Consider the following 19,622-nt stretch of genomic DNA (forward strand, 5'->3'; position numbering starts at 1 on the left):
TGTTATGTAGTCAGTAACAACTGCTGGGAAGAGGAGACTCCTCAATCTGCGTGGAGTTGGGGATGCAGCTTTTCTGAGCTGTCACTCAAACTAGAGTGGGCTTTTTGGTGATTCGGTGTCCTTGGGTCATGCTTGCTCCTGAAGGAATCCCTCACCCACACTCCAGCCAGGAACCCCAGTAAACTCACTGGTTGGCTGAGATAGACCTGGAGACTCGGGTGCAATCATTCTCTTGGTCTGTCATTGGTGCATAACCTGGGAGTAAATGGACATTTGTTCATGTCTCCAAAGGAAAGAAAGACCCCACCCCACCCACCCCTCTCTCACACACACACTGGAAAAAGTCAGAGGATCAGCAAAATGGCTTGGTAGGTAAATGCACTTGCTATCCGACCACACAAGTCTGATTCCTAGACCCACAATAATGGACTTCATGAAGTTGTCCTCTGACCTCTGCCCACACACCACGGCACACTTTCCGACACTTATACATATAATACATAACACACTACTAACCAATAAAAAAAGTTTAAGCTCTACAGTCATCCTATACACAGTGCAAGTGTGTGTGTGTGCGTGTGTCTGTGCATGTGCACGTGTGCATATGTGTACGTGTGCATGCGCGTGCGTGTGCGCGCGCGTGTGCGCTTGTGTGTGTGTACCTGTGTGTGCATGCGTGTGCGCGCGCGCATGTGTATGTGCATGTGTGTGTGCATGTGTGTGTGTGTGTGTGTGTGTGCATGCACATGCACCAACCTGGGCACATGTGTGTACATGCTGAAATATCACCTAAAGATCAGGGACTTAACAAAGGCCTGTGCTCCCGTGAGCCTAGAATTCTCACCTTGACAGATTTTCCTTTGCTGTTCCCAGGCCTTGAGACTGCTTAAAAGCGATAATCAGCAGGCGCGGGCACAGCCTCGAGGTGCTCTGCAGTCTTATTAAAGACTGAAAATTACAGACGAGAGAGACAACTGAAGACGGCTCCGGAGCCCCAGGCGGGTCTCTATCTCCAGAAACAACATGGGGCCCAGAACAGAACGGATGAGCGAGCCTGTCAGCCCCGGCCTTTACTAATTAAGTGGACCGCCAAGACATACAAAGACACCTAGGTTATGATTCTCACATCTCAGAGGGGACTCTAAAGGCCTGGGAGGGGAAGAGCAGGTCTAGGGCATGTACTAGGGACACTTAGTCAGCTCAAGCGCTTACCCAGGGTGGAGCAGGTCAGCTGGGATAGTTCAAGGAGCAGAGCGCCCACCCTTTTCACACCCAGCACCACAGTTCCCTACACGTTTGCAGGGCACGGGTGTGTGCAGAGACCCACGGACACTTCCTGTGAGGCCCAGACCCCGCCCCTGGAAGAGATTCTTCCAGAATAAACGAAGGCACTACATGTGTCTAGGAGGCTCCCCGGGACACAGCCTCTGTGGTGTGTTCCCGCACAGACACCCGTTCCATCTGTCCAAGCTCAGGTTCCCCACCTGTAAGACAGACAGACGATGTACGGCTGACCCGTCAGGGTTTCTGACAGGGCTGAGCAAGATGGCGGAGGGAAATTCTTTGTAAGTGTGATACATCTAGTGGTAACATGCTATAATATTATCAGTAGGGTTATAAGCTCTTTAAGGCACCAAGGTCAGGGGCCTCTGGGCTTAAGGCACATCATCCCCAAAATGTACTCTTAAACTGGATCTGGAACACAAACTGAGAATGCCATTGGCCAATCCTCAAAGAACTGAAAGAAGAACTCTTGTATGCCCACCACCCGACTCCTGGGCATATTTCCAAAGGGAATGATACCAGTGTGTTAGAGGGCACCTGCCCTTCCCATGGTTATTGTCACACTATCCACAGTGGCCAAAGTGTGGACACAGTCTAATGAGTCTGCCCACTGATGAGTAGACCAGGAAAATACAGCCGGCATACACAATGGAATACTATCCAGCTATACAAATAACGGAACCCAGCTTGAATGGCACTGGAGATTCTTTAAGTTAGGAAATAAGCCAGGCTTGGAAGCGCAGAGCTATGTGATCACACATATGTGGATGTTAGGTAGGTTGGTCTCATAGATGCTGGGAGTAAATGGTTGCCACCATTGGGCTGTGTGGTCCTGGGACAGTTCTTTAGTCACTTTGGGCCTCAGTTTCTCCATCCACAGTGTAGACATACTGAACCAGACTCCATCTCCAAAAGCACTCAGATTTATTTTTATTTTTATTTTATTTTATTTATTATTTTTTTGGGGGGGTTTCGAGACAGGGTTTCTCTGTGTAGCTTTGTGCCTTTCCTGGGACTCACTTGGTAGCCCAGGCTGGCCTCGAACTCACAGAGATCCACCTGGCTCTGCCTCCCGAGTGCTGGGATTAAAGGCGTGCGCCACCACCGCCCAGCTTCAGATTTATTTTTAAAAAGATTAATTTATTTATGTGTGTGTGCCTGCACATGTGTGTGTGTGGTGTGTGTGTGTGTGTGTGTGTGTGTGTGCGCGCGCACACGTGTGTGTTGGTGCCCATGGAGTCAGAAGTGGCCATCGAAACCCTTGGAGCTGGAGTTATAGGTGTTTGTGAGCTTTCTGATGTCAGTACTGTGATCCAATCGCTGGTCTTCAAACAGAGCAATAAGCACTCTTAACTGCTGAGCCAACCCTGCAGTCCTAGTTCCTAGATTTTTTTTTTAATATCTCTATCAGTCCAGTTTAAGAGTTAACAGGGCTGCTAAGTACGGTAGCACATTCCTATCATCCCAGCTCTCAGAAGCTAAGGCAAGACATTGTGAATCCAGAGCCAGCCTGGGCTACAAAGCAAACCACTCCCTCAACAAAACAAACCAAGTAAACGGCTGAGGCGAGAGATCTCAGAAGATCTTCCGTGGCCACCCTGGCCTTTCTAGGAAGCCAACAACTGGACAGCAGCTGGATCTTCATGACCTGGTGTTACTTTGTAGCCAAGCCCTCTGCCTTGTCTCCAAGCACAAGAGACCCAGGTGTCAGACATCCTGAAGAAAGCTCACTGGGGTTGGTGTGGTGAGGACAGGTTGAGGGTTGTCTTCGTTAGGGTCTCTTTTGTCATGATGAAACACCATGACCAAAGCAATGTGGGGAGGAAAAGGTTTATTGGGCTTACATTTCCATATCACTGTTCCTCACTGAAGGAAGTCGGGACAGGAACTCACACAGGGCAGGATCCTGGAGGCAGGAGCTGATGCGGAGGCCATGGAGGGGCGCTGCTCACTGGCTTGCTCCCCATAGCTTGCTCAGCCTGCTTTCTTATAGAACCCAGGACCACCAGCCCAGGGATGGTTCCACCCACTAGAGCCTGGGCCCTCTCCAACCTGGTCTAATGGAAGCGTTTCCTCAGTTGAGGCTCCCTCCTCTCAGATGACTCCCGCTTGTGTCAGGTAAACATCAAGCTCCCCAGCACAGGGGTATAGGCAAATGGAGTAACTCAGGCTTGAGCTGACTGCTCAGATTAAGGTCAGGCAGATAAGGGGAGCTGGTGGACAATAAGCTGGAGGCTCCAGGGAAAGCTGAGCCAGGAGTCTTCTGGGCTTCTCTTTCCCCTCCTATGAAGTCGGGGCCCAGTCCCTGGCTAGTGGGAACTCCCTCACTGCATCCAGCCTATTTGGTTCTCAAAGTGCTTGCACACACACCAGGTCCTTATGAGATGAGTTATTTATCCCCAGGGAATGGCAGAGATCAATAGCAGAGAGAAGCTTCCAGAATCTTCTCCCAATGCGGCTGGGGGGGGGGGGCACAATCACCTCTTCCCATAATGCTATAAACCATGTTTATTGTACTCAAATATTCTTTATGATCCCCACAGAGGCATGGGTCATCTAACTGATGAGAAAACAGGGAACAGAGAAGTTGATCCGGTCACCCAGTTTCACACAGCCACCAGGGTTGGAATCTCTATCCTCCTAAATCCAGATTCTGAGCTCTTAACCCCTGACCTCCCAACCCAGGCACTGGGAAGGGCCAGCAATTGAGTCTGTCACATTACCAGGTGTGGGTGACATCACCGGATATAGTCCAGTCTTTGGTATCAGCCTCTTAACCTCACTTTCATGGCTTCACACTTCTTCCAACATGAAGAATGGAGCAGTCTCCTTGGGTGACCTTTGACCTTACTGGACTTGACTTCCCGGCGTGTCCAGTGCGAGGAGACAGGAAGATGGCTGAAGCCCTGCCGGTCAGCATCCTGTACTTCCGGCATGATGGTGGGTCCCCCTGAGCTCCAGTGTGGACAAAGAGCAGGATCCAGATGGGTCCTCAGCAAGCCGGCCCTGAAGAATTCCATGGGCCTGAGTTCTAGAATCATCTAAAATTCTTACATTCGTAATTAACAGCCGAATAAATAAGTTCTAACAATAAATTTCCAATATTGGAACTGTAAGTGTTGGGAGCATCTGCCCCCCAGGTCTTCAGCATTGCTACAAAGGAGCTGTGGGGACCCCTCCACACTACTAACCAAGACCTGGCTACACACGGCATTTTAGTAAAATGGCATGTCACCGTGTGTGGTGGCTTCCAGGGTGGCTCATGTGAAGCAGACTGAGCAGAAAATACCCTGATGTCAGTGACTGGAGTATACACATCCTCCCCCTTAGCAGCAGGAAGGACCGCCCATCATTTCCTGCCCGCCGTCTAACGGCCCCACGCTGTTGAACTCTTCCCAGGAAACCGTTGCTGGGAACAACAGGTGTTTCTGAGTCCCTCTCTGTAACCTTGTGAACGTGCCTGGGTGTTTTCCAAAGCTGATGTTCCTGTGTGAGGATCCAGACCCCTTCCATTCTCTGGCTCTACAATCCTCAGTGGCCTCCTCATCCTCTGTACTCAGGGAGGAGAGAGGGAGACTGTGGAGGATGTTTGATCCTAACTTTGTTTTTATTGTTTTTTGGGCTTTTTTTTTTTCTTCCTCAGACGTGGTCTTCTGTGTCCCAGGCTAGCCCGGAACTTGCTATGTAGCCAAGAATGACCTTAAGCTTCTCCTCCTGCGTGCTGGCTTGGCAGTCATGATACCCCACGATTGGCGCCCAGCTTTGCACAGTGCTGAGGATCAGAACCAGGGCTCCCTTGATAGTAGATGTTCTGGTGTGCTTTGCTGTGGTAAACACCTTGACCAAAAGCAACTTCGGGAGGAAAGGGTTTATTTGGCTCACATTTCCAGGTCACAGTCCGTCACTGCGGGAAGTCGGTCAGGAACTCAGGTAGGGATTGACACATGTGCCATGGAGGAGTGCTGTGTACTGTCTCCTTCACTGATTCATGCTCAGGTCGCTTTCTCAGGGAGCCTGGACACAACCTGCTGGGGAAGTGGTGCCCACAGTGGGCGGGGCTCTCCCACATCAATCATTAGTCAGGACAGTGTCTCCCAGGTACAGCCACAAGGTTGTGTTTTATCTAAGCAATTGCTCAGCGGCTCCTTCCTCACAGGTGACTTTAGCTGGTGTCACACTGACAATAAAAACTAGCTGGCATGCTAGGCACACACTACCAACTGTGCCACACCCCCAGTCCCCTTATTTTTATTTCCTAAAATAAATGTCTTTATTTCGATTTTTATTAAAAATCAAAATCTGTGAAACATGCACAAAATCTCCCCAAAATTGTAAGTATACAGCTTGTTAAATTTTTTCCAAGTGGACATATTCATGTAAATAACGATTTGTGTTAAGGAACAGGCAGTTATGAAAGTCTCCCCTTCCCTCCCCCCATATCCGCCCCCCCACCCAGCAGTCCAGAACCTTGGTTTCTGTCATTTAGAGACTCAGTTTACTTGGTTATGGATTTTATGCAACTATGATCACGTATGTATAGTTCATGCTTGGTCTCTGTGATTCACCTTCATGTGTGTGGAAGTCGTATTACTGGGCACATCGCTAGCTTGTTTACTCTCATGGCCATGGAGCATTGCATTCTGTTTGAGTGTTTAGCCACTCTCCCGTTGATGGACATGCGGGGAAGCCGCAGCTGCTCTGGGCGTTCCTCGCCATCCCTCGGCAGTCGGGTTTAAACCAAGAGTGGGATCCCTGAGTCACCATACGCATACGCTTTGCTTAGTGGACACCGCCAAACCTAGATATTTGTTTTTCAAAGTCTGGCCAGAACAGGTGTGGTGTCACATGCCTATGGTCCTGACACTTGGGAAGCTGAGGCAGGAGGATCGTGAGTGTAAGACCAGTTTAGCTTACAAAATAAAAATGAATGGACGGAAGAAAGAAAGTTCTATCCAGAAGATTATGAAGGGTTTTGAGAGAGGGGCTTTGAGAGGAATGTCATAAATAATCAGGACTGTAGGAGAGGAGAAAAGGGAATGAGAAGCCAGGAGATAGGGCCTGGCTGAGACTTAACAGACCTACAGACCAGACAGTGAGTGGCAGATGACAGAACAGCCCAGACTGGTCTAGCATGGAGCGAGACTGGGCATAGATGACAATCCTTATCGAACACTGAGTTGTGATTAAACCTCTGGGTCTCTTCCTGGTGTTGATTTCCATCAATGAGAATGAGAGAAAATTATTAAAGAGCCTTATCACATAGCCGAGTGGTGGTGGCGCACACCTTTAATTCTGGCACTCGGGAGGCAGAGGCAGGTGGATCTCTGTGAGTTCGAGGCCAGCCTGGTCTATAGAGTGAGTTCCAGGACAGGCTCCGAAGCTACACAGAGAAACCCTGTCTGGAAAAACAAACAAACAAACGAGCCTTATCACGCCGATACAGTGGGGCTGTCGATCTGTTTTCTTTGGATACTTGTTAGTGCTCAGTTCCCCAAGGAGGAGACGGAGACCTTTAATCCTGGTCTTTTCTGTCCGTGGGCATTATCGAGAGCTGTCTGTTTCGAGGGCAGTGTCAATGCTCTGGGCACCCCAGTCCCCAGGCTTGCCCTGTCCCCTCCCTGCTACCTTCATGAAGCAGATGGCCGAAGAGGACCATGACAATAACAAAACGGCCCCTAGGAAGGTTGGATTTTAATTACAAGACAGAGCCGAGGCGCAAGGCGGTGGACAGACATCAGTGGGGGAGGGCCGGCCATCGAGGAAGGATGTGGGTCAGAAAGTACAGACACCAGCAAAAGGCCACAGGCTAGCCCCCCGAGGGAGTGGGTGATAGGCCTGGTGTCTGGGAACTATCCCTCTCACCCCGCTTCCTCATCACGGCTCAGGCCAGGACACACTCTCCCCCGGAGGATGTGACACTTGCTTTGCTGGTCTCTCTGATTCCCTTTCCTGTTCCCGGGTCTCACTTCCAGTGGGGCTAGCCCTAGGACATCCTTGACACAGAGCGAGTCATGAGACCCTGTACTCACTCAGTCAGGGCCCATCTCTCCCGCCTAGCTACAGACACGGGACTTTCTGAACACGAATGCCGGGGGATGGACAGAATGACATTGCAGGAGGAGGCAGGGAGTGGGCAAGCCTCTTCACTACACATCCCAGGATGGCCTGGAACTCACTATGGAGCTCTGGCGGGCTCAGACTTGTAGCTAATGCCTGCTTTGGAATCCCAAAGGCTGGAATGGCAGGTCGGAGCTACCATGCCGCTTGGGTACGGACTGACCCCGGTCACTGAGACATGTGTTAACGCTAGGAGCTTCCAGGGCAAAATCAGAGGGGTGAGGTACCATGTCTGCCGAACATAAGGCTCCCTCCGCCTTGAGGATCTTGTCTGGTCATTGCTCAGTGAGCATCCATCTTCCTGAAAGGCTTGGATGTGCTCTTGTTAAAAAACCCGATCCCCCCAATCTTGTCGCTCAGCCCGAAGTGAGGGGTGATGGCGCCACCTGGTGGAATACTCTTCCCTCATTGCACTGATCTCCGTCCAGGCCAAGCAGGCTTGTCCAGGATGAAATGGGAAGAGCCAACTGTCCCAATCCGTCTCTCCTGGCTTCCCCCACGGAATCACCCCACCCCGATGGGTATCCCCTACCTGGAGAGGCTATGGAGGTACCATATTTTTCTACCAGGAGAAGTTTTTAGGCCTCAGTCGTTGGGTTAGGGTCTGGGGAGGTGGGTGAAATCCTGCCGCAGGAGCTGTTGGGCCCTACATAAGGAACATCGGGTCACCTGAGGCCTTCTAAGAGACAGTGAGCAAAGGAGGGTGTTGGGAGGCCTCCCCATTTTCTCTCAGGAGCATCTGGGTGTTGAGTGAGCAGTTGGAGGGACAGGGATATTCTAGCTGTCACCAGAGTAAAGACACAGAAAACACACCTGACCCACTGTATCAGCCACCGGGTTGCTGAGAGCCAGCCAGAGAAGAGCATTGACCTGTGTGGGCCAGTGGGCTGGGATTACTTCTAGGATTTTCTGGAAAAGAAGGCACTTGGGCCAAAGGAGAGCGTTGGTAAAGTGCCTGGCACGAGAGCATGAAGACGTGAGACTGGATCTCCTGTTTCTGCACAAAAAGCCAGGTGCAGCTGTCTGTAACCCCAGCATGGGGGTGGGAGGTAAAGGGGGTCAGATCCCCAAAGCTTACTGGTCAGCCTGATTAGCTGAATCCATAAGGTAAAACACTGTAAGACTTTTTATTAAGATTAAAAAAAGAAACCCTGCCCAGAGCACGCTCAAATGTGTCATACCCAAATACTCAAAGGGATGTGACCTTCAGCTTCCATGTAGGGTCGGGGAAGGATCCTGAGCATCACTGTGACTCAAGGACATGGACATTACCGAGACCTGCATTGCTAAGCAATTGGTTCTGTAGTGTGTGCTCACAAGAACTATGAAAGCCGTGAATGTCACTGGGCGACAGAACTATGTAGGAACATCATTGTGCATGCGATTTGGTGGTGACAGAAAAGGCTGTAGGTGGCACGTAACTGCATTTGCTTGTTCTGCGTGCTTTATCTTAAAGATCATTTCAGTGGGTTTTTTTTTTTTGTTTGTTTGTTTTGTTTTGTTTTTGTAAATGGAGCACGGCTCACAACCACAACTTGGAGCATCTCTAAGAGATGACTACAGTTAAAGAAATAGGGAGGTGGCCCATTGTATTGATCTGTCCACACCCATCCGCCCATCCAGAGGCAAACACTGGCGTCTGGCCCGTAACCAGAGGATTCACCATGGAAGGGCGCACCTTTGCCTCTCAGAAGCTCCTACACACAAGAGTAAGTGGGCACAGCCTTAAATTGCAAATCAAGAGGTAATTCTGTCTGTGTGTTTGTGTGCATGCGCGCTCATGCATGCATGCATGCACGCACGCACGCACATGTGGGTTGGTCTGTGTGTGTGCACATGGACAATAGAGAATGTGAGTGGGCATGAACATGGACACAGGACCCTTGGCCCTGCACCCTGGCACAGAGCTCCGTGAGTCTCCACCAGCCACCCCTGTAACCTGCTTCCTCTACCGGCTAGGACCCAGGATGCCTGTTTTGTGTCCTGCGCATGTCCTGGGGTAGCCCCAAGATAATTCAGGCCATTCAGAAACACTATAACTGTACCAAAGACCCTTGTTCTTATGGTTCAGGTAGCAGGACTTTCAGTTTTGAGTACCAAGGTTCTAGTTACTTTCTCTCACTGTGACCAGAAATTATCCTGGGGAGGAAAGGGATTACTTCACCTTGCAGTTTACAGCCCGTTGTGAAAGGAAGTCAGGGCGGGAAGCGGAGCAGAGACTGTGGAGGAACGCTGCTTACTGGCTTGCTTTCCATACCTTGCTCAGCCTGTCTCCTTATACAGCACAGGACCACCTGCTCAGGGCTGGCATCAGGCACCGTGGGCTGGGCCCTCCCATATCAGTTGTGAATCAAGAAAATGCTCCGCAGACTCGCCCACAGGTCAGTCTGATGGAGGTAACGCCCCAACTGAATTTCCCTCTTCTGAAATGACTCCGGCTGGTGTCCAGTTCACAAAAGGCCAGTGGGCACAGGGGGGTGATTAAGCAGATAGCAAACAAAGGAAAAGAGTAGATGGCAAATGAGTAGTGGCTAGAGAGACACAAAAGAGGCAAAATGTTTCCAAATGTTTACTGCATCCGAAAGAGAACACAGGGGAAGTCGAGGCAGGCCGGGGTGGTTCCTGAAGAGACACCCCTGTAGAAGAGGTTCCTACCCTCAATTCCCGTGGATGACCTCCAGTTTTCCCTCCCCACCATGGGCATTTTCTACCACGGGGTGAACAACAGTAACATCTGTTGGGAATGGCTCGCCTTCCAGCTGTTCTCACGCCTGATGCTCTTCAGAACCAGGGAGCTGGTCTGACCTCTGACCTTCCGCAGAGGGTTTTGTTTGGAGGCTACTTGGAGGCACGCGTGCTTGGATTTAAAATAGGGACCTGAGCACCCCCACTTCCAGAGCTGGCTGCCCAGTGAGCTCCAGTAGCACATGACAATTCACCAACACCATGGGCCACCCCAGGCATCGAGGTGGATTGTCTCTATGTCACAAGACTTGGGGGAGAAGGGGTGAGGCAGCCTTTGGGTGCTGCGTGGGGGCTGTGTGAATGGCTCCAGTCCCATCCCATCACCCACCCCTCCCCACCCCACTCCCTGCACCCAGACCTCAGTGGTTCCAGGGCATCCACTGCCTTTGAGGATCTTTTTTGCTGGGCCCCATACCAGCCACCACCAGCACAGGATTGCTAATCCTGTGACAGGAAGCACAGGCAGGAACTGCTTACCTCCCAGAGAAGTCAGGGAACTTGTTGGACCGCTAAATAGGGGCCATTTGGGCTCCTTCAGCCCTGACCAGGAAGGATCAGCTTGTCGCATGAGTGACACAGGCAGATGGGGCTTACAGGGAAGAGGTCAAGTTAGAGGGACAGAGGTTCCAGGTGACTGCTAGGTCCTCCCAAGACGTGGGTGAGCTGATACGGCAGAGCTACAGGATCTGAAGTGTTGAGGAGTCGGGTGACCAGTCAGGGTTAGCTTTCAAAAGTGAGGACTTGGTGGGAGGGGGAAGATGTCGGGCTGGAGGTCCCTGAAGTCATCGGAAGTGGGTAGTGATGATCCAGTGACCCAGGAGCTGATGAAGGGGATCAAAGAAGACTGACAGAGAGGCTTGGTGGTCGAGGCAGGGCAGCATTAAGGCACCCAGAGACAGCAGAAGCAGCGCTCTCTCTGACAGAGCTTCTCAGCATGTGAGTCCTGACCCCCTTTGGGGGGTCAAACAAGCCTTTCACAGGGGTTGCCTAAGACCATCGGAAAACACGGGTATTTGCATTAGGTTTCATGAAGACAGCAAAATTACAGTTATTAAGTAGCAACAAAAATAATCTTATGGTTAGGGGGTCACCACAACATGAGGAACTGTACTAAAGGGTCACAGCCACAGGAAGGTTGAGGACCACTGCTCTATGATGAAGGAAGAGAATGAAATCTACTTCTGAGTAGCTGCTCTTGACCCTGGACCTTCCGTGAGGACATCTGGTCCAGATGAGTCATTGTCACGGAGGTCTAGAGGGAGCTAATGTAAGGCCTTGGAGCAGGGGGGACAAGGCTGTGTCCGGATTCGCATCCTGGGGAGAGAAGAGGCCAGGTATGCCTCGGGTTGAGAGTGTTACTTTGGACCCAATTAGTGGTAAGAGGACAGACTCTCTTCTAGGAGACCTAGAGACCAAGGTGCTGTCTCACCAGGGGAGGATTTTGGAGGGGAGTACCTTCATTTATAGTTCCACTTGTAGTCTGTAGAGAGTGAGAGTTCCCACCTAGACAATGTTCTACCCTTTCACAGAACTCAAGGGCAATGTCATGGCCGGGTCCTGGTCTTCTTGGTGGTGGTGATTCATGGAAAATAAACTTATTTCTCACATTTCTGAAGGCTGTGTTGTGTAATGATGATGTCTACATACTCCAGAGAAGGGGGAAACTGTTCTCACCGAGCAGAGAAAGGACAAGTTAGCGGAACACTGTAGGAAGACTTTAGCATGGGCCAGGAGCCCACTTACAGAGGGGAAATCTTCTTGGCCTGGGTGATGGCTAATCTCAACCACTAACTTGATGAGACCTAGAATCGCCTTGGAGACCACATCCTGGACATGCCTGTGGAGGGTTATTTTGATTTGGTTCATTGAGGTGGGCACACCCACCCACTGTGGGTGGCACCATCCCCTAGGCTGGGATCCTGGACTTTGGAAAAGGGAGAGTGTGAGTTGAGCACAAGTGTCCATGGCTTTCTGCTCCCTGACCATAGCCGCAATGTGACCAGCTGCCCCCTCTGCTGTGACTTCCCCAGCGCCATGGATTGTAACCTTGAGCTGTGAGCCAAAATAAACCCTTCCTCCCTTGAGTTGCTTTGGTCAGAGTATCTCATCACAGCAACATGAAAAGCAACTAATATAGCCTGACTATATCTTTTTTGTTGTTTGTTTGAGGTAGGGTTTCATGAAGCCCAGGCTAGCCCCAAATCCACCATGTAGTTGAGGATGATCTTGAACTCCCGATCCTCCTTCTTTTATCTTCTGAGTTCTGGCATTTTAGGTATGTACCACCATGCCAGGTTTGATGTTAATGCAAGGCTGGGAATTGAATCCACACTTTTGTGCATGCTAGACAAGTATTCTCCCAACTGAGCCATATCCCTGACTCCTAACCCTCTCCTTAAGGTCCAGTCTCTTTGTCATATCCCCCAGGCAACACCTGCATTTCAGTCATGGAATAACTTGAATGTGTCTCCTAAAGCTTGTGTGTTGAAACCTTAATTCCTGGTGTAGTAGTATACATAGGACTTATGTGCGTGTCTGTGTTTGTGGGGTGGGTGGGTGTGTGTGTGTGTGTGTGTGTGTGTGTGTGTGTGTGTATCCATGCTTGTTCATGAGGGTTGGGTGCAAGCATGCACGTGTGGACGTCAGGGGACACACTCCTTGTTTGAGACAGGGTCTGTTCACCATTGTGGATGCCGGGTTACCTGGTCCTTGAGTTTCCGGAGAGGCTTCTGCCTCCCATCTCCCCATAGGGCAAACCAGGATTGCAGATGCTTACACTGTTGTATATGTGGGTTTCAGGGATCTGAATTTAGGTCATCAGGCTTGAAATGTGGTCAACAAGCACATGGTGGGTGGTGCCATCCCTGGGCTGATGGTCCTGAGTTCTATAAGAAAGCAGGCTGACCAAGCCATGAGGAGGAAGCCAGTAAGCAGCCCCCCTCCATGGCCTCTGCATCAGCTCCTGCCTCCAGGTTCCTGGCCTGTTTGAGTTCCTGTCCTGACTTCCTAGGATGATGAACAGTGATATGGAAGTGTGAGCCAAACAAGCCCTTTCCTCCTTGAGTTGCTTTGGTCGTGGTGATTCATCGCAGCAGTAGAAATCCTAACTAAGACAATTGCTCAGTCTCGGGGATCTGCCGGAGGGGCGGTGTCCAGCCAGGAATGGACAGGTTGGCACAGGGCCCAGCACACTGAATCCTAAAGGGGTTGTTATCAGCAAAGCTTTGTGTGTTAGTCTTGCAGCCTGGGAGGTTGGTTTGTGTGAACTTGACAAGGTGGAGCCGCTGGTTTAGGGAGGTCTCCCGCTGACTCGAGTGATACAAAATGTCAACATGTGGATTCCTGCTAGGAGATGGAGATCGTATGGACCCACATTCAGTATCAGCAGGGCCGGCACACTTGCCTTTCTAGGAAGCCATCGTCTGTTTGGTAACACGGAATCTGCATGTTAGAATTGAACCACTTGGTATCTAAGGCACCAGACTCTTCTGGTTGCTAGTCAGCCCCACTGGTTGCCTTGACAACCAACTGTCCTTCACTGTCACTGGCTCAGCCCCCTTCGCCTTCAGGCCTTCCTTTTTCCATTCTCATGAGGCACTCTTCTCTTCTGAGCTAGTACTTCTAAAAGTTGCATTAGTAAATTGGAAAAGATGTTGTGCTGGAGGGATGGCGCAGTGGTTAAGAACTGTACTGCTCTTGCAGAGGACCTGAGTTTGGTTCCCAGTATCAATGTCAGGTAGCTCACAAAAGCCAGGACCTCCTGCTCCAGGGGATCTGATAACTCTGGTCTCTACAGGCTGTACACACACACACACACACACACACACACACACACACACACACACACACACACTACACACACAAGCATATACACACACATATACACACACATGCATGCATGGACACACACCTTAAAAATAACACATCGCCGGGTGGTGGTGGTTCACGCCTTTAATCCCAGCACTTGGGAGGCAGAGGCAGGCGGATCTCTGTAAGTTCGAGGCCAGCCTGGGCTACCAAGTGAGTTCCAGGAAAGGGGCAAAGCTACACAGAGAAACCCTGTCTCAAAAAATAAAAAACAAAAAAAAACAAAAACAAACAAAATAATACATCTTTTTAAAAAATAAAAAATTCTGGGTTTTTTTGTTTGTTTGTTTTTTGTTTTTTACAAGCACGTGAAATACAGGGTACGTGAAGCAAAGCTCATCTGTTGAAAGCTGCTTGGAGACCGGCTGAGAGTTCTCAGGGGGACTAGCGACTGAGGCGGAGCGATCTTCACCAACTGTCTCACATGATAGCGGAGCTGGCAAGCCTGAAGTTTTCGAGGTGGCTTGGCAGGGGGCCACGTGGGCAACAGGTGATACCACTGCTTGACCCTGACCGTGGCAGGCTGGGGACTCAGGCTGGGGTTCTGTGTGGTGGTCTCTCTCGTCTGGAATTTTCAGCTGCGGAGTTTAGAGGTCCAGAATCTGCTGGCCCGTGGCTCCTGTGAGGGCGGTGAAGAAGGGATCTGGCACAACTTCCTCCTTGTCCTGTAGGTGGGATCCTCATCTCACGTGGGTTTCCCTGAGTAAATAGATACCCTGCCCACGTTTCCCATTTTAAAAGAAAGCCGGTTGTGTTGGCTCGGAAGCTCGTTTTATTCTGAAACTGCAGAGTCCGTCCCCAAGTGAGGTCTGATGCTGGGGTGCCGCTTTAGAGAGTTTCCATATACTGGGTGGTCATAAACATCGAGGTCATTGCTCATGGTGTTCCTCCTGGTTCACAGAGGCTGAGAAATCCAGAATCGAGGGGTCATGGATGGCGCTTCCTGCTGCATGCTCACATAATGATTTTTTTCGGTGTCTTTGAGACAGGCTTCCTTTGTAAGTCTGGCTAGCCAGGAATTCACCATGTAGACCAGTCCTGCCTCTGCCTGTGAGTGCTGGGATTAGAGATCTGTACTACCGAGCTCAGCTCAGACTCCTTCACAGGGCCACTGATCCCCACCATAGGAGCATCACACTTACTACACACTTACTACGTACACACTTATTACACACTTATTCCTTCTCGAAGCTTCGCCTCCTGCTGTCATGAACCTGAGGACTGGGGTTTTGACGGGAAAGGTGCCTGTTCAGATTGTAGCAGGAACACAGTTCACATGCTACCAACGGAAGCTCAGAGGCGGGAAGGAGCAGGCTTGCTCATGGTCAGCAAGCAAGAAAGGTCCAGAAGCTTGGGAGAGACACAGCCTTTGACTCGGTGCCAATGCAACTGACTCTTCAGTTCGTCAGAGGATGGTGGTGCTGTGCAGGCCAGTGTCTTGGTCCCTCTTTTCATGGTTCAGATTCCTGGCGGGGGGGGGGGGGCAGTTGTCTGACCTGGTTGAACCAGGAGCCTAGACGAGGGTAGCAGAGGGCAGTGGCGGAAACAGGAGCGCCCTCAACCATGGTCCCAGAAGACTGTGTCTTGTGTGGAAGCCTTGACTTCGGTTCTGCCCGTGGGGAATGGATGGAAAGGGGGAGTCGAGGCCAGAGAAGTGTGCCCAGCTCTGTCTCTCAGGTGACTGTCCTACCTGTCCGGCTACTCTGTTGTGGTTTCCTGGCCTGACTCACAGAGACCTTCCGCAGCTGGGAGCGGCAAGGTGCATTGGTATTGGAAGGTGTGGCAGAGAGCCACGAGGTAGGTCCAGGTGTCCCTGATGCCTCCGGTCAAGTCCTGGGAGTGGGTCAGCCCCCTTTTTACCTGGAGCATTTGGAGCAGGTATGCTATCACCCCCTTTCTGGTCCAGATGTCCACGTTGGCAGAGCCCAGAGAGACCTGGGCTTGGCCTCCCGAGAGCGGTCTCCAGCTCTTACATAGCATCCTCTCCACTCTACTGGCTCCACCCCACCCTCAGGGGAGGGGGACTAAGGCCACTCCCTGCCTTGGCTTCAGAGGGAGCCAGATACAATTTCAGGTGTGCCAGGGAACTAGGCAAGGTTTAGGACCTCCCTGGCAGGACGAAGAGGATCCAGCTGGTATCTTTCTGCAAACAGTGGGACCCTCTTCTCCCTGTGAGCTTGGGTTAGGGCTCCCAGAGAAGCCAGCACTGTCTACATCCTAGACCCCCTTAGTCCCGGGCTTAGTGGGACAACAGTGTGTTTTCTGAACCACAAGTGCCAGGGCTACACACTGCCACTCACGTCCTCTGAGCTCAGACACAAGCCTGGCCTGAAGCTCTGGGTCTGACTGGCCATAGGCCTGGGCCATCTCCAAAAATCAGGGGCAAAGATGTCCGCACTTCAAGGAGCCTCGGATTGGGAAGCAAGGCTCACAGACAGTGGGCACTCGAAGTGGGGGCAGCTAGGGACCGCAAGGGGTCATGCTCCCAGCTCTTGACCATTTTCAAATTGTGGTCCCCCTAAGTAAAGGGGAAATCATGGAGTGTCCTGAATTTCCTTTCCTTTCTCTCCCTCCCTCCCTCCCTCCCAGCCTCTGCCTGCCTTCCTTCCTTCCTTCCTTCCTTCCTTCCTTCCTTCCTTCCTTCCTTCCTTCCTTCCTTCCTTCTTTCCTGGATAAGGTCTCAGGATGACCTTGCACTCATCACCTTGAACTCTTGACCCCGTCTCCACCTCCGGAGTGCCGAGACTATGAGAATACACCACTATACCCCAAAAGTCCTGGGACTCCTTAGAAAGATCTTTAACTGGGAATCTGCAATCTAAGAACAATCTAGAGGGAATAGCAACTTGTGATCTGGATCGTTTTCATAAACCCTCTACACCTGTGATCTGCGGAGGGCTCCCAGTCCAGATGTGCCCTGACATGCTAACTGGGTCTGCTCCAGCCCTTGCGGGCTACAAAGGGGCGAATCGAGAGAAGCGGATGCCAGTGTTCTCCCCCCATAGTGGGCTGTCAGGGAAGCGGATGAGGGCCCACCCCGGATGGAGGCTTTGAGGCCTAGGGGATCCCACTCGCCTGTGAGCCTGCACGTTCTTTACCACAGCTGGTGTGTCATGGGTCCTCTTGGCTCCACCGACAGAGACCCAGACTTGCATCAGAATGTTCTAGGCTGTGTGACCACAAGATCAACCATCCCAAGAACACAGCAGGTGCTGGGGGAGGGGATGGTATCTGACATGGAGAAGTTGGGTCTCTCAAGGACCAAACAGGGAGCCAGATCCTAGCAGAGAGGAGCCTGGACATCTCTGGAGAGCAGTGGTTCTCACCTGTGGGCTGCGACCTTCACGTGGGTCACATATCAGAGATCCTGCACATCAAATAGTTACACGACGATTCATTAACAGTAGCAAAATTACAGTTAGGAAGTAGCAATGAAAATAATCTTATGGTCAGGGGTCACCACAGCATGAGGAACTGTATTAAAGGGTCGCAGCATCAGGAAGGTTGAGAACCACTGGTCTAGAGAAACCTGCTCTTTCCCTGGGCTGAGCTGACTTGGGAGTCCCTGAGCAGCAAACCAGAAGAGTTCTAAAGCAGCAATGACCTCAACTACATGTTACCTTCACTCTAGGGGCTTAGTGTTCCCCGTCCCAGGAGGCCTGTACCGGGTGCCGCCCACCCCCACCCACTGAGAGGCTCCGAACACTGACTCTGTCTTCACCCAGTTGAAAACCAGAGCACACCTCGCCGGGAGGGAGGGTCAGGGCCACGGCTGGATCCAAGCCGCCACCAGGAAGCCTCTCTCCCGCCCTGACAAATGTGGTACTGGCTCCACCCTGGTGGTGGGGAGCTTAGGTTGCTGTGATCCCGGCCGGCCACAGACTCCGTTTGGGCCCCCGAGAAGCCACGCTTTGCCCCACCCTGGAACTGTTGACAGAGTGGCAAGGAAATCTAGGTCAGTAGTGGGTGAGGCCCTGCAGGTGTGACCCAGTGCCAGGAGAGAAGGCAAGGCCAGCTGGGGAGGGAGCACCCACGCTGATGACACATCCCCACTTCCGGGCCCTCCCAGAAACCCTTTCCCTGGAAGCGTGGCAATGGGGGAGAATGCGAGTTTAGGAATCCCAGATCTGGACTCAGCTCCACACACGCGTACCTTTGCCTTACCCTGGGTCCTCCGGCTCTGATTTCAGACAGCGGCCTCTCTGGCCTGGAGCTCCTCTGGGAGCCGCGCTCTGGCTTCCTGAAGACACGCAGTCACTTCCTCAGAGAGGCCTGCTCTGACACTCCTGGGGCACCCCCTCTGTTGTTGGGACCCCTAGTGGGAAGGACTTGGGGAGTGTCTGTGGGATGAAGGCACAAATGTAAATACGAGTCAAGCCCCAGAGTCGGCAGATTTGGTCTAACCTTCGTTCTGAAATCTGAGACCAAAATCCCCAGTACTGCCGGTACCGACTCTAAGACCCAAGGAGCCTCAAGAGGGACACCCCTCAAATGACTGCCTAGACCCAGGTTCCAAGGGACCTAAGAGGGGATAAGGGTTCTCCTGGAACCACGTATGGAAATCCCTTTGTCCCCAGTGCTCTGAAGTGGTGCATGAGCTCATCTGCCTCCCTTCTGTCCTCCATCCTCCCTCCCTCCCTCCCTCCCTCCCTCTCTCCCTCCCTCCCTTCCCCTGCACCTGTTCATCTGGCCTGACACAGGGCAGGCCCTGCTGAGGTTCTGAACGCATCCTGACATTGCTAAAGCTCCCAGGCTGGAGAAACCGTTGTCACTCCAGTCTGTCTAGTTCAGCCAGCCCGCCCGGCACCACTGAACAAAACCTTATGACACCCTCTGCCAGGAATGGAGGCCTGATGAGCCGGCTCACAGGGCAGGAGAGAAGGGGACTGGCTTTGCCCAGGACATAGCCTGGAGCTCCTTTTCGACAACAAGAAGGGGTTGTCTTATACAACATGTCCCCACCCCCCCAAGGAAAAGGGACAGGGGGGTGGGGGTGGGATGTGCACTAAGTTGGCAATATGATTCTTCCCATTTTACAGATGAGTAACCTGAGGCTTGGAGAGAAGAGGTATCTAGACTATCAAAGTCAAGGTAGAACCTAGCTCCCAGCCTCTAAAGAGAGAGCGGGGAGGGAAGGGACATGGGAGGGGGGGACAGAAAGGCAAGAAGTAAAAACGAGTGCTCTGGGCTCAAGCTGGAGCCTCACGGGACCTGCAGAGGCTGCCCTCAGTTCCTTTTCTTCTCTTCCTGCCCCCCCCCACCCCCACCCTCGAGCGAGCCGCTGTGACACCTCACTTTCTTCTCCAGAGTGGCTGTGTTCCAGGTGCTGTGTGCGCCTGCCCTCTGGTGGCAAGACCTGGAAGTGTGTCACCACTGGTCCCGGAACTACTGGGTGCCCTCGGCTGTGAGTCAATCCAGTGCCCTCCTCAGCCAAAGAGGAGGAAGCTCAGGGCCTCCCCCAGGAGCCCTTGGCTCCTCCTAGGTGATGGACGTCAAGAAGGCGCAGACCAGGGGGATTGGGAGTTTTAGCTGAGTTTGAGGGGAGCTGGGTGGGCTAGACAGACATGTGGGGTGTCCTCGAAAGAAGGGAGTCTGTGAGAAGGTGGTCA

Source organism: Peromyscus maniculatus, chromosome 22, assembly GCF_049852395.1.
Source record: "Peromyscus maniculatus bairdii isolate BWxNUB_F1_BW_parent chromosome 22, HU_Pman_BW_mat_3.1, whole genome shotgun sequence".
Taxonomy (NCBI): Eukaryota; Metazoa; Chordata; class Mammalia; order Rodentia; family Cricetidae; genus Peromyscus; species Peromyscus maniculatus.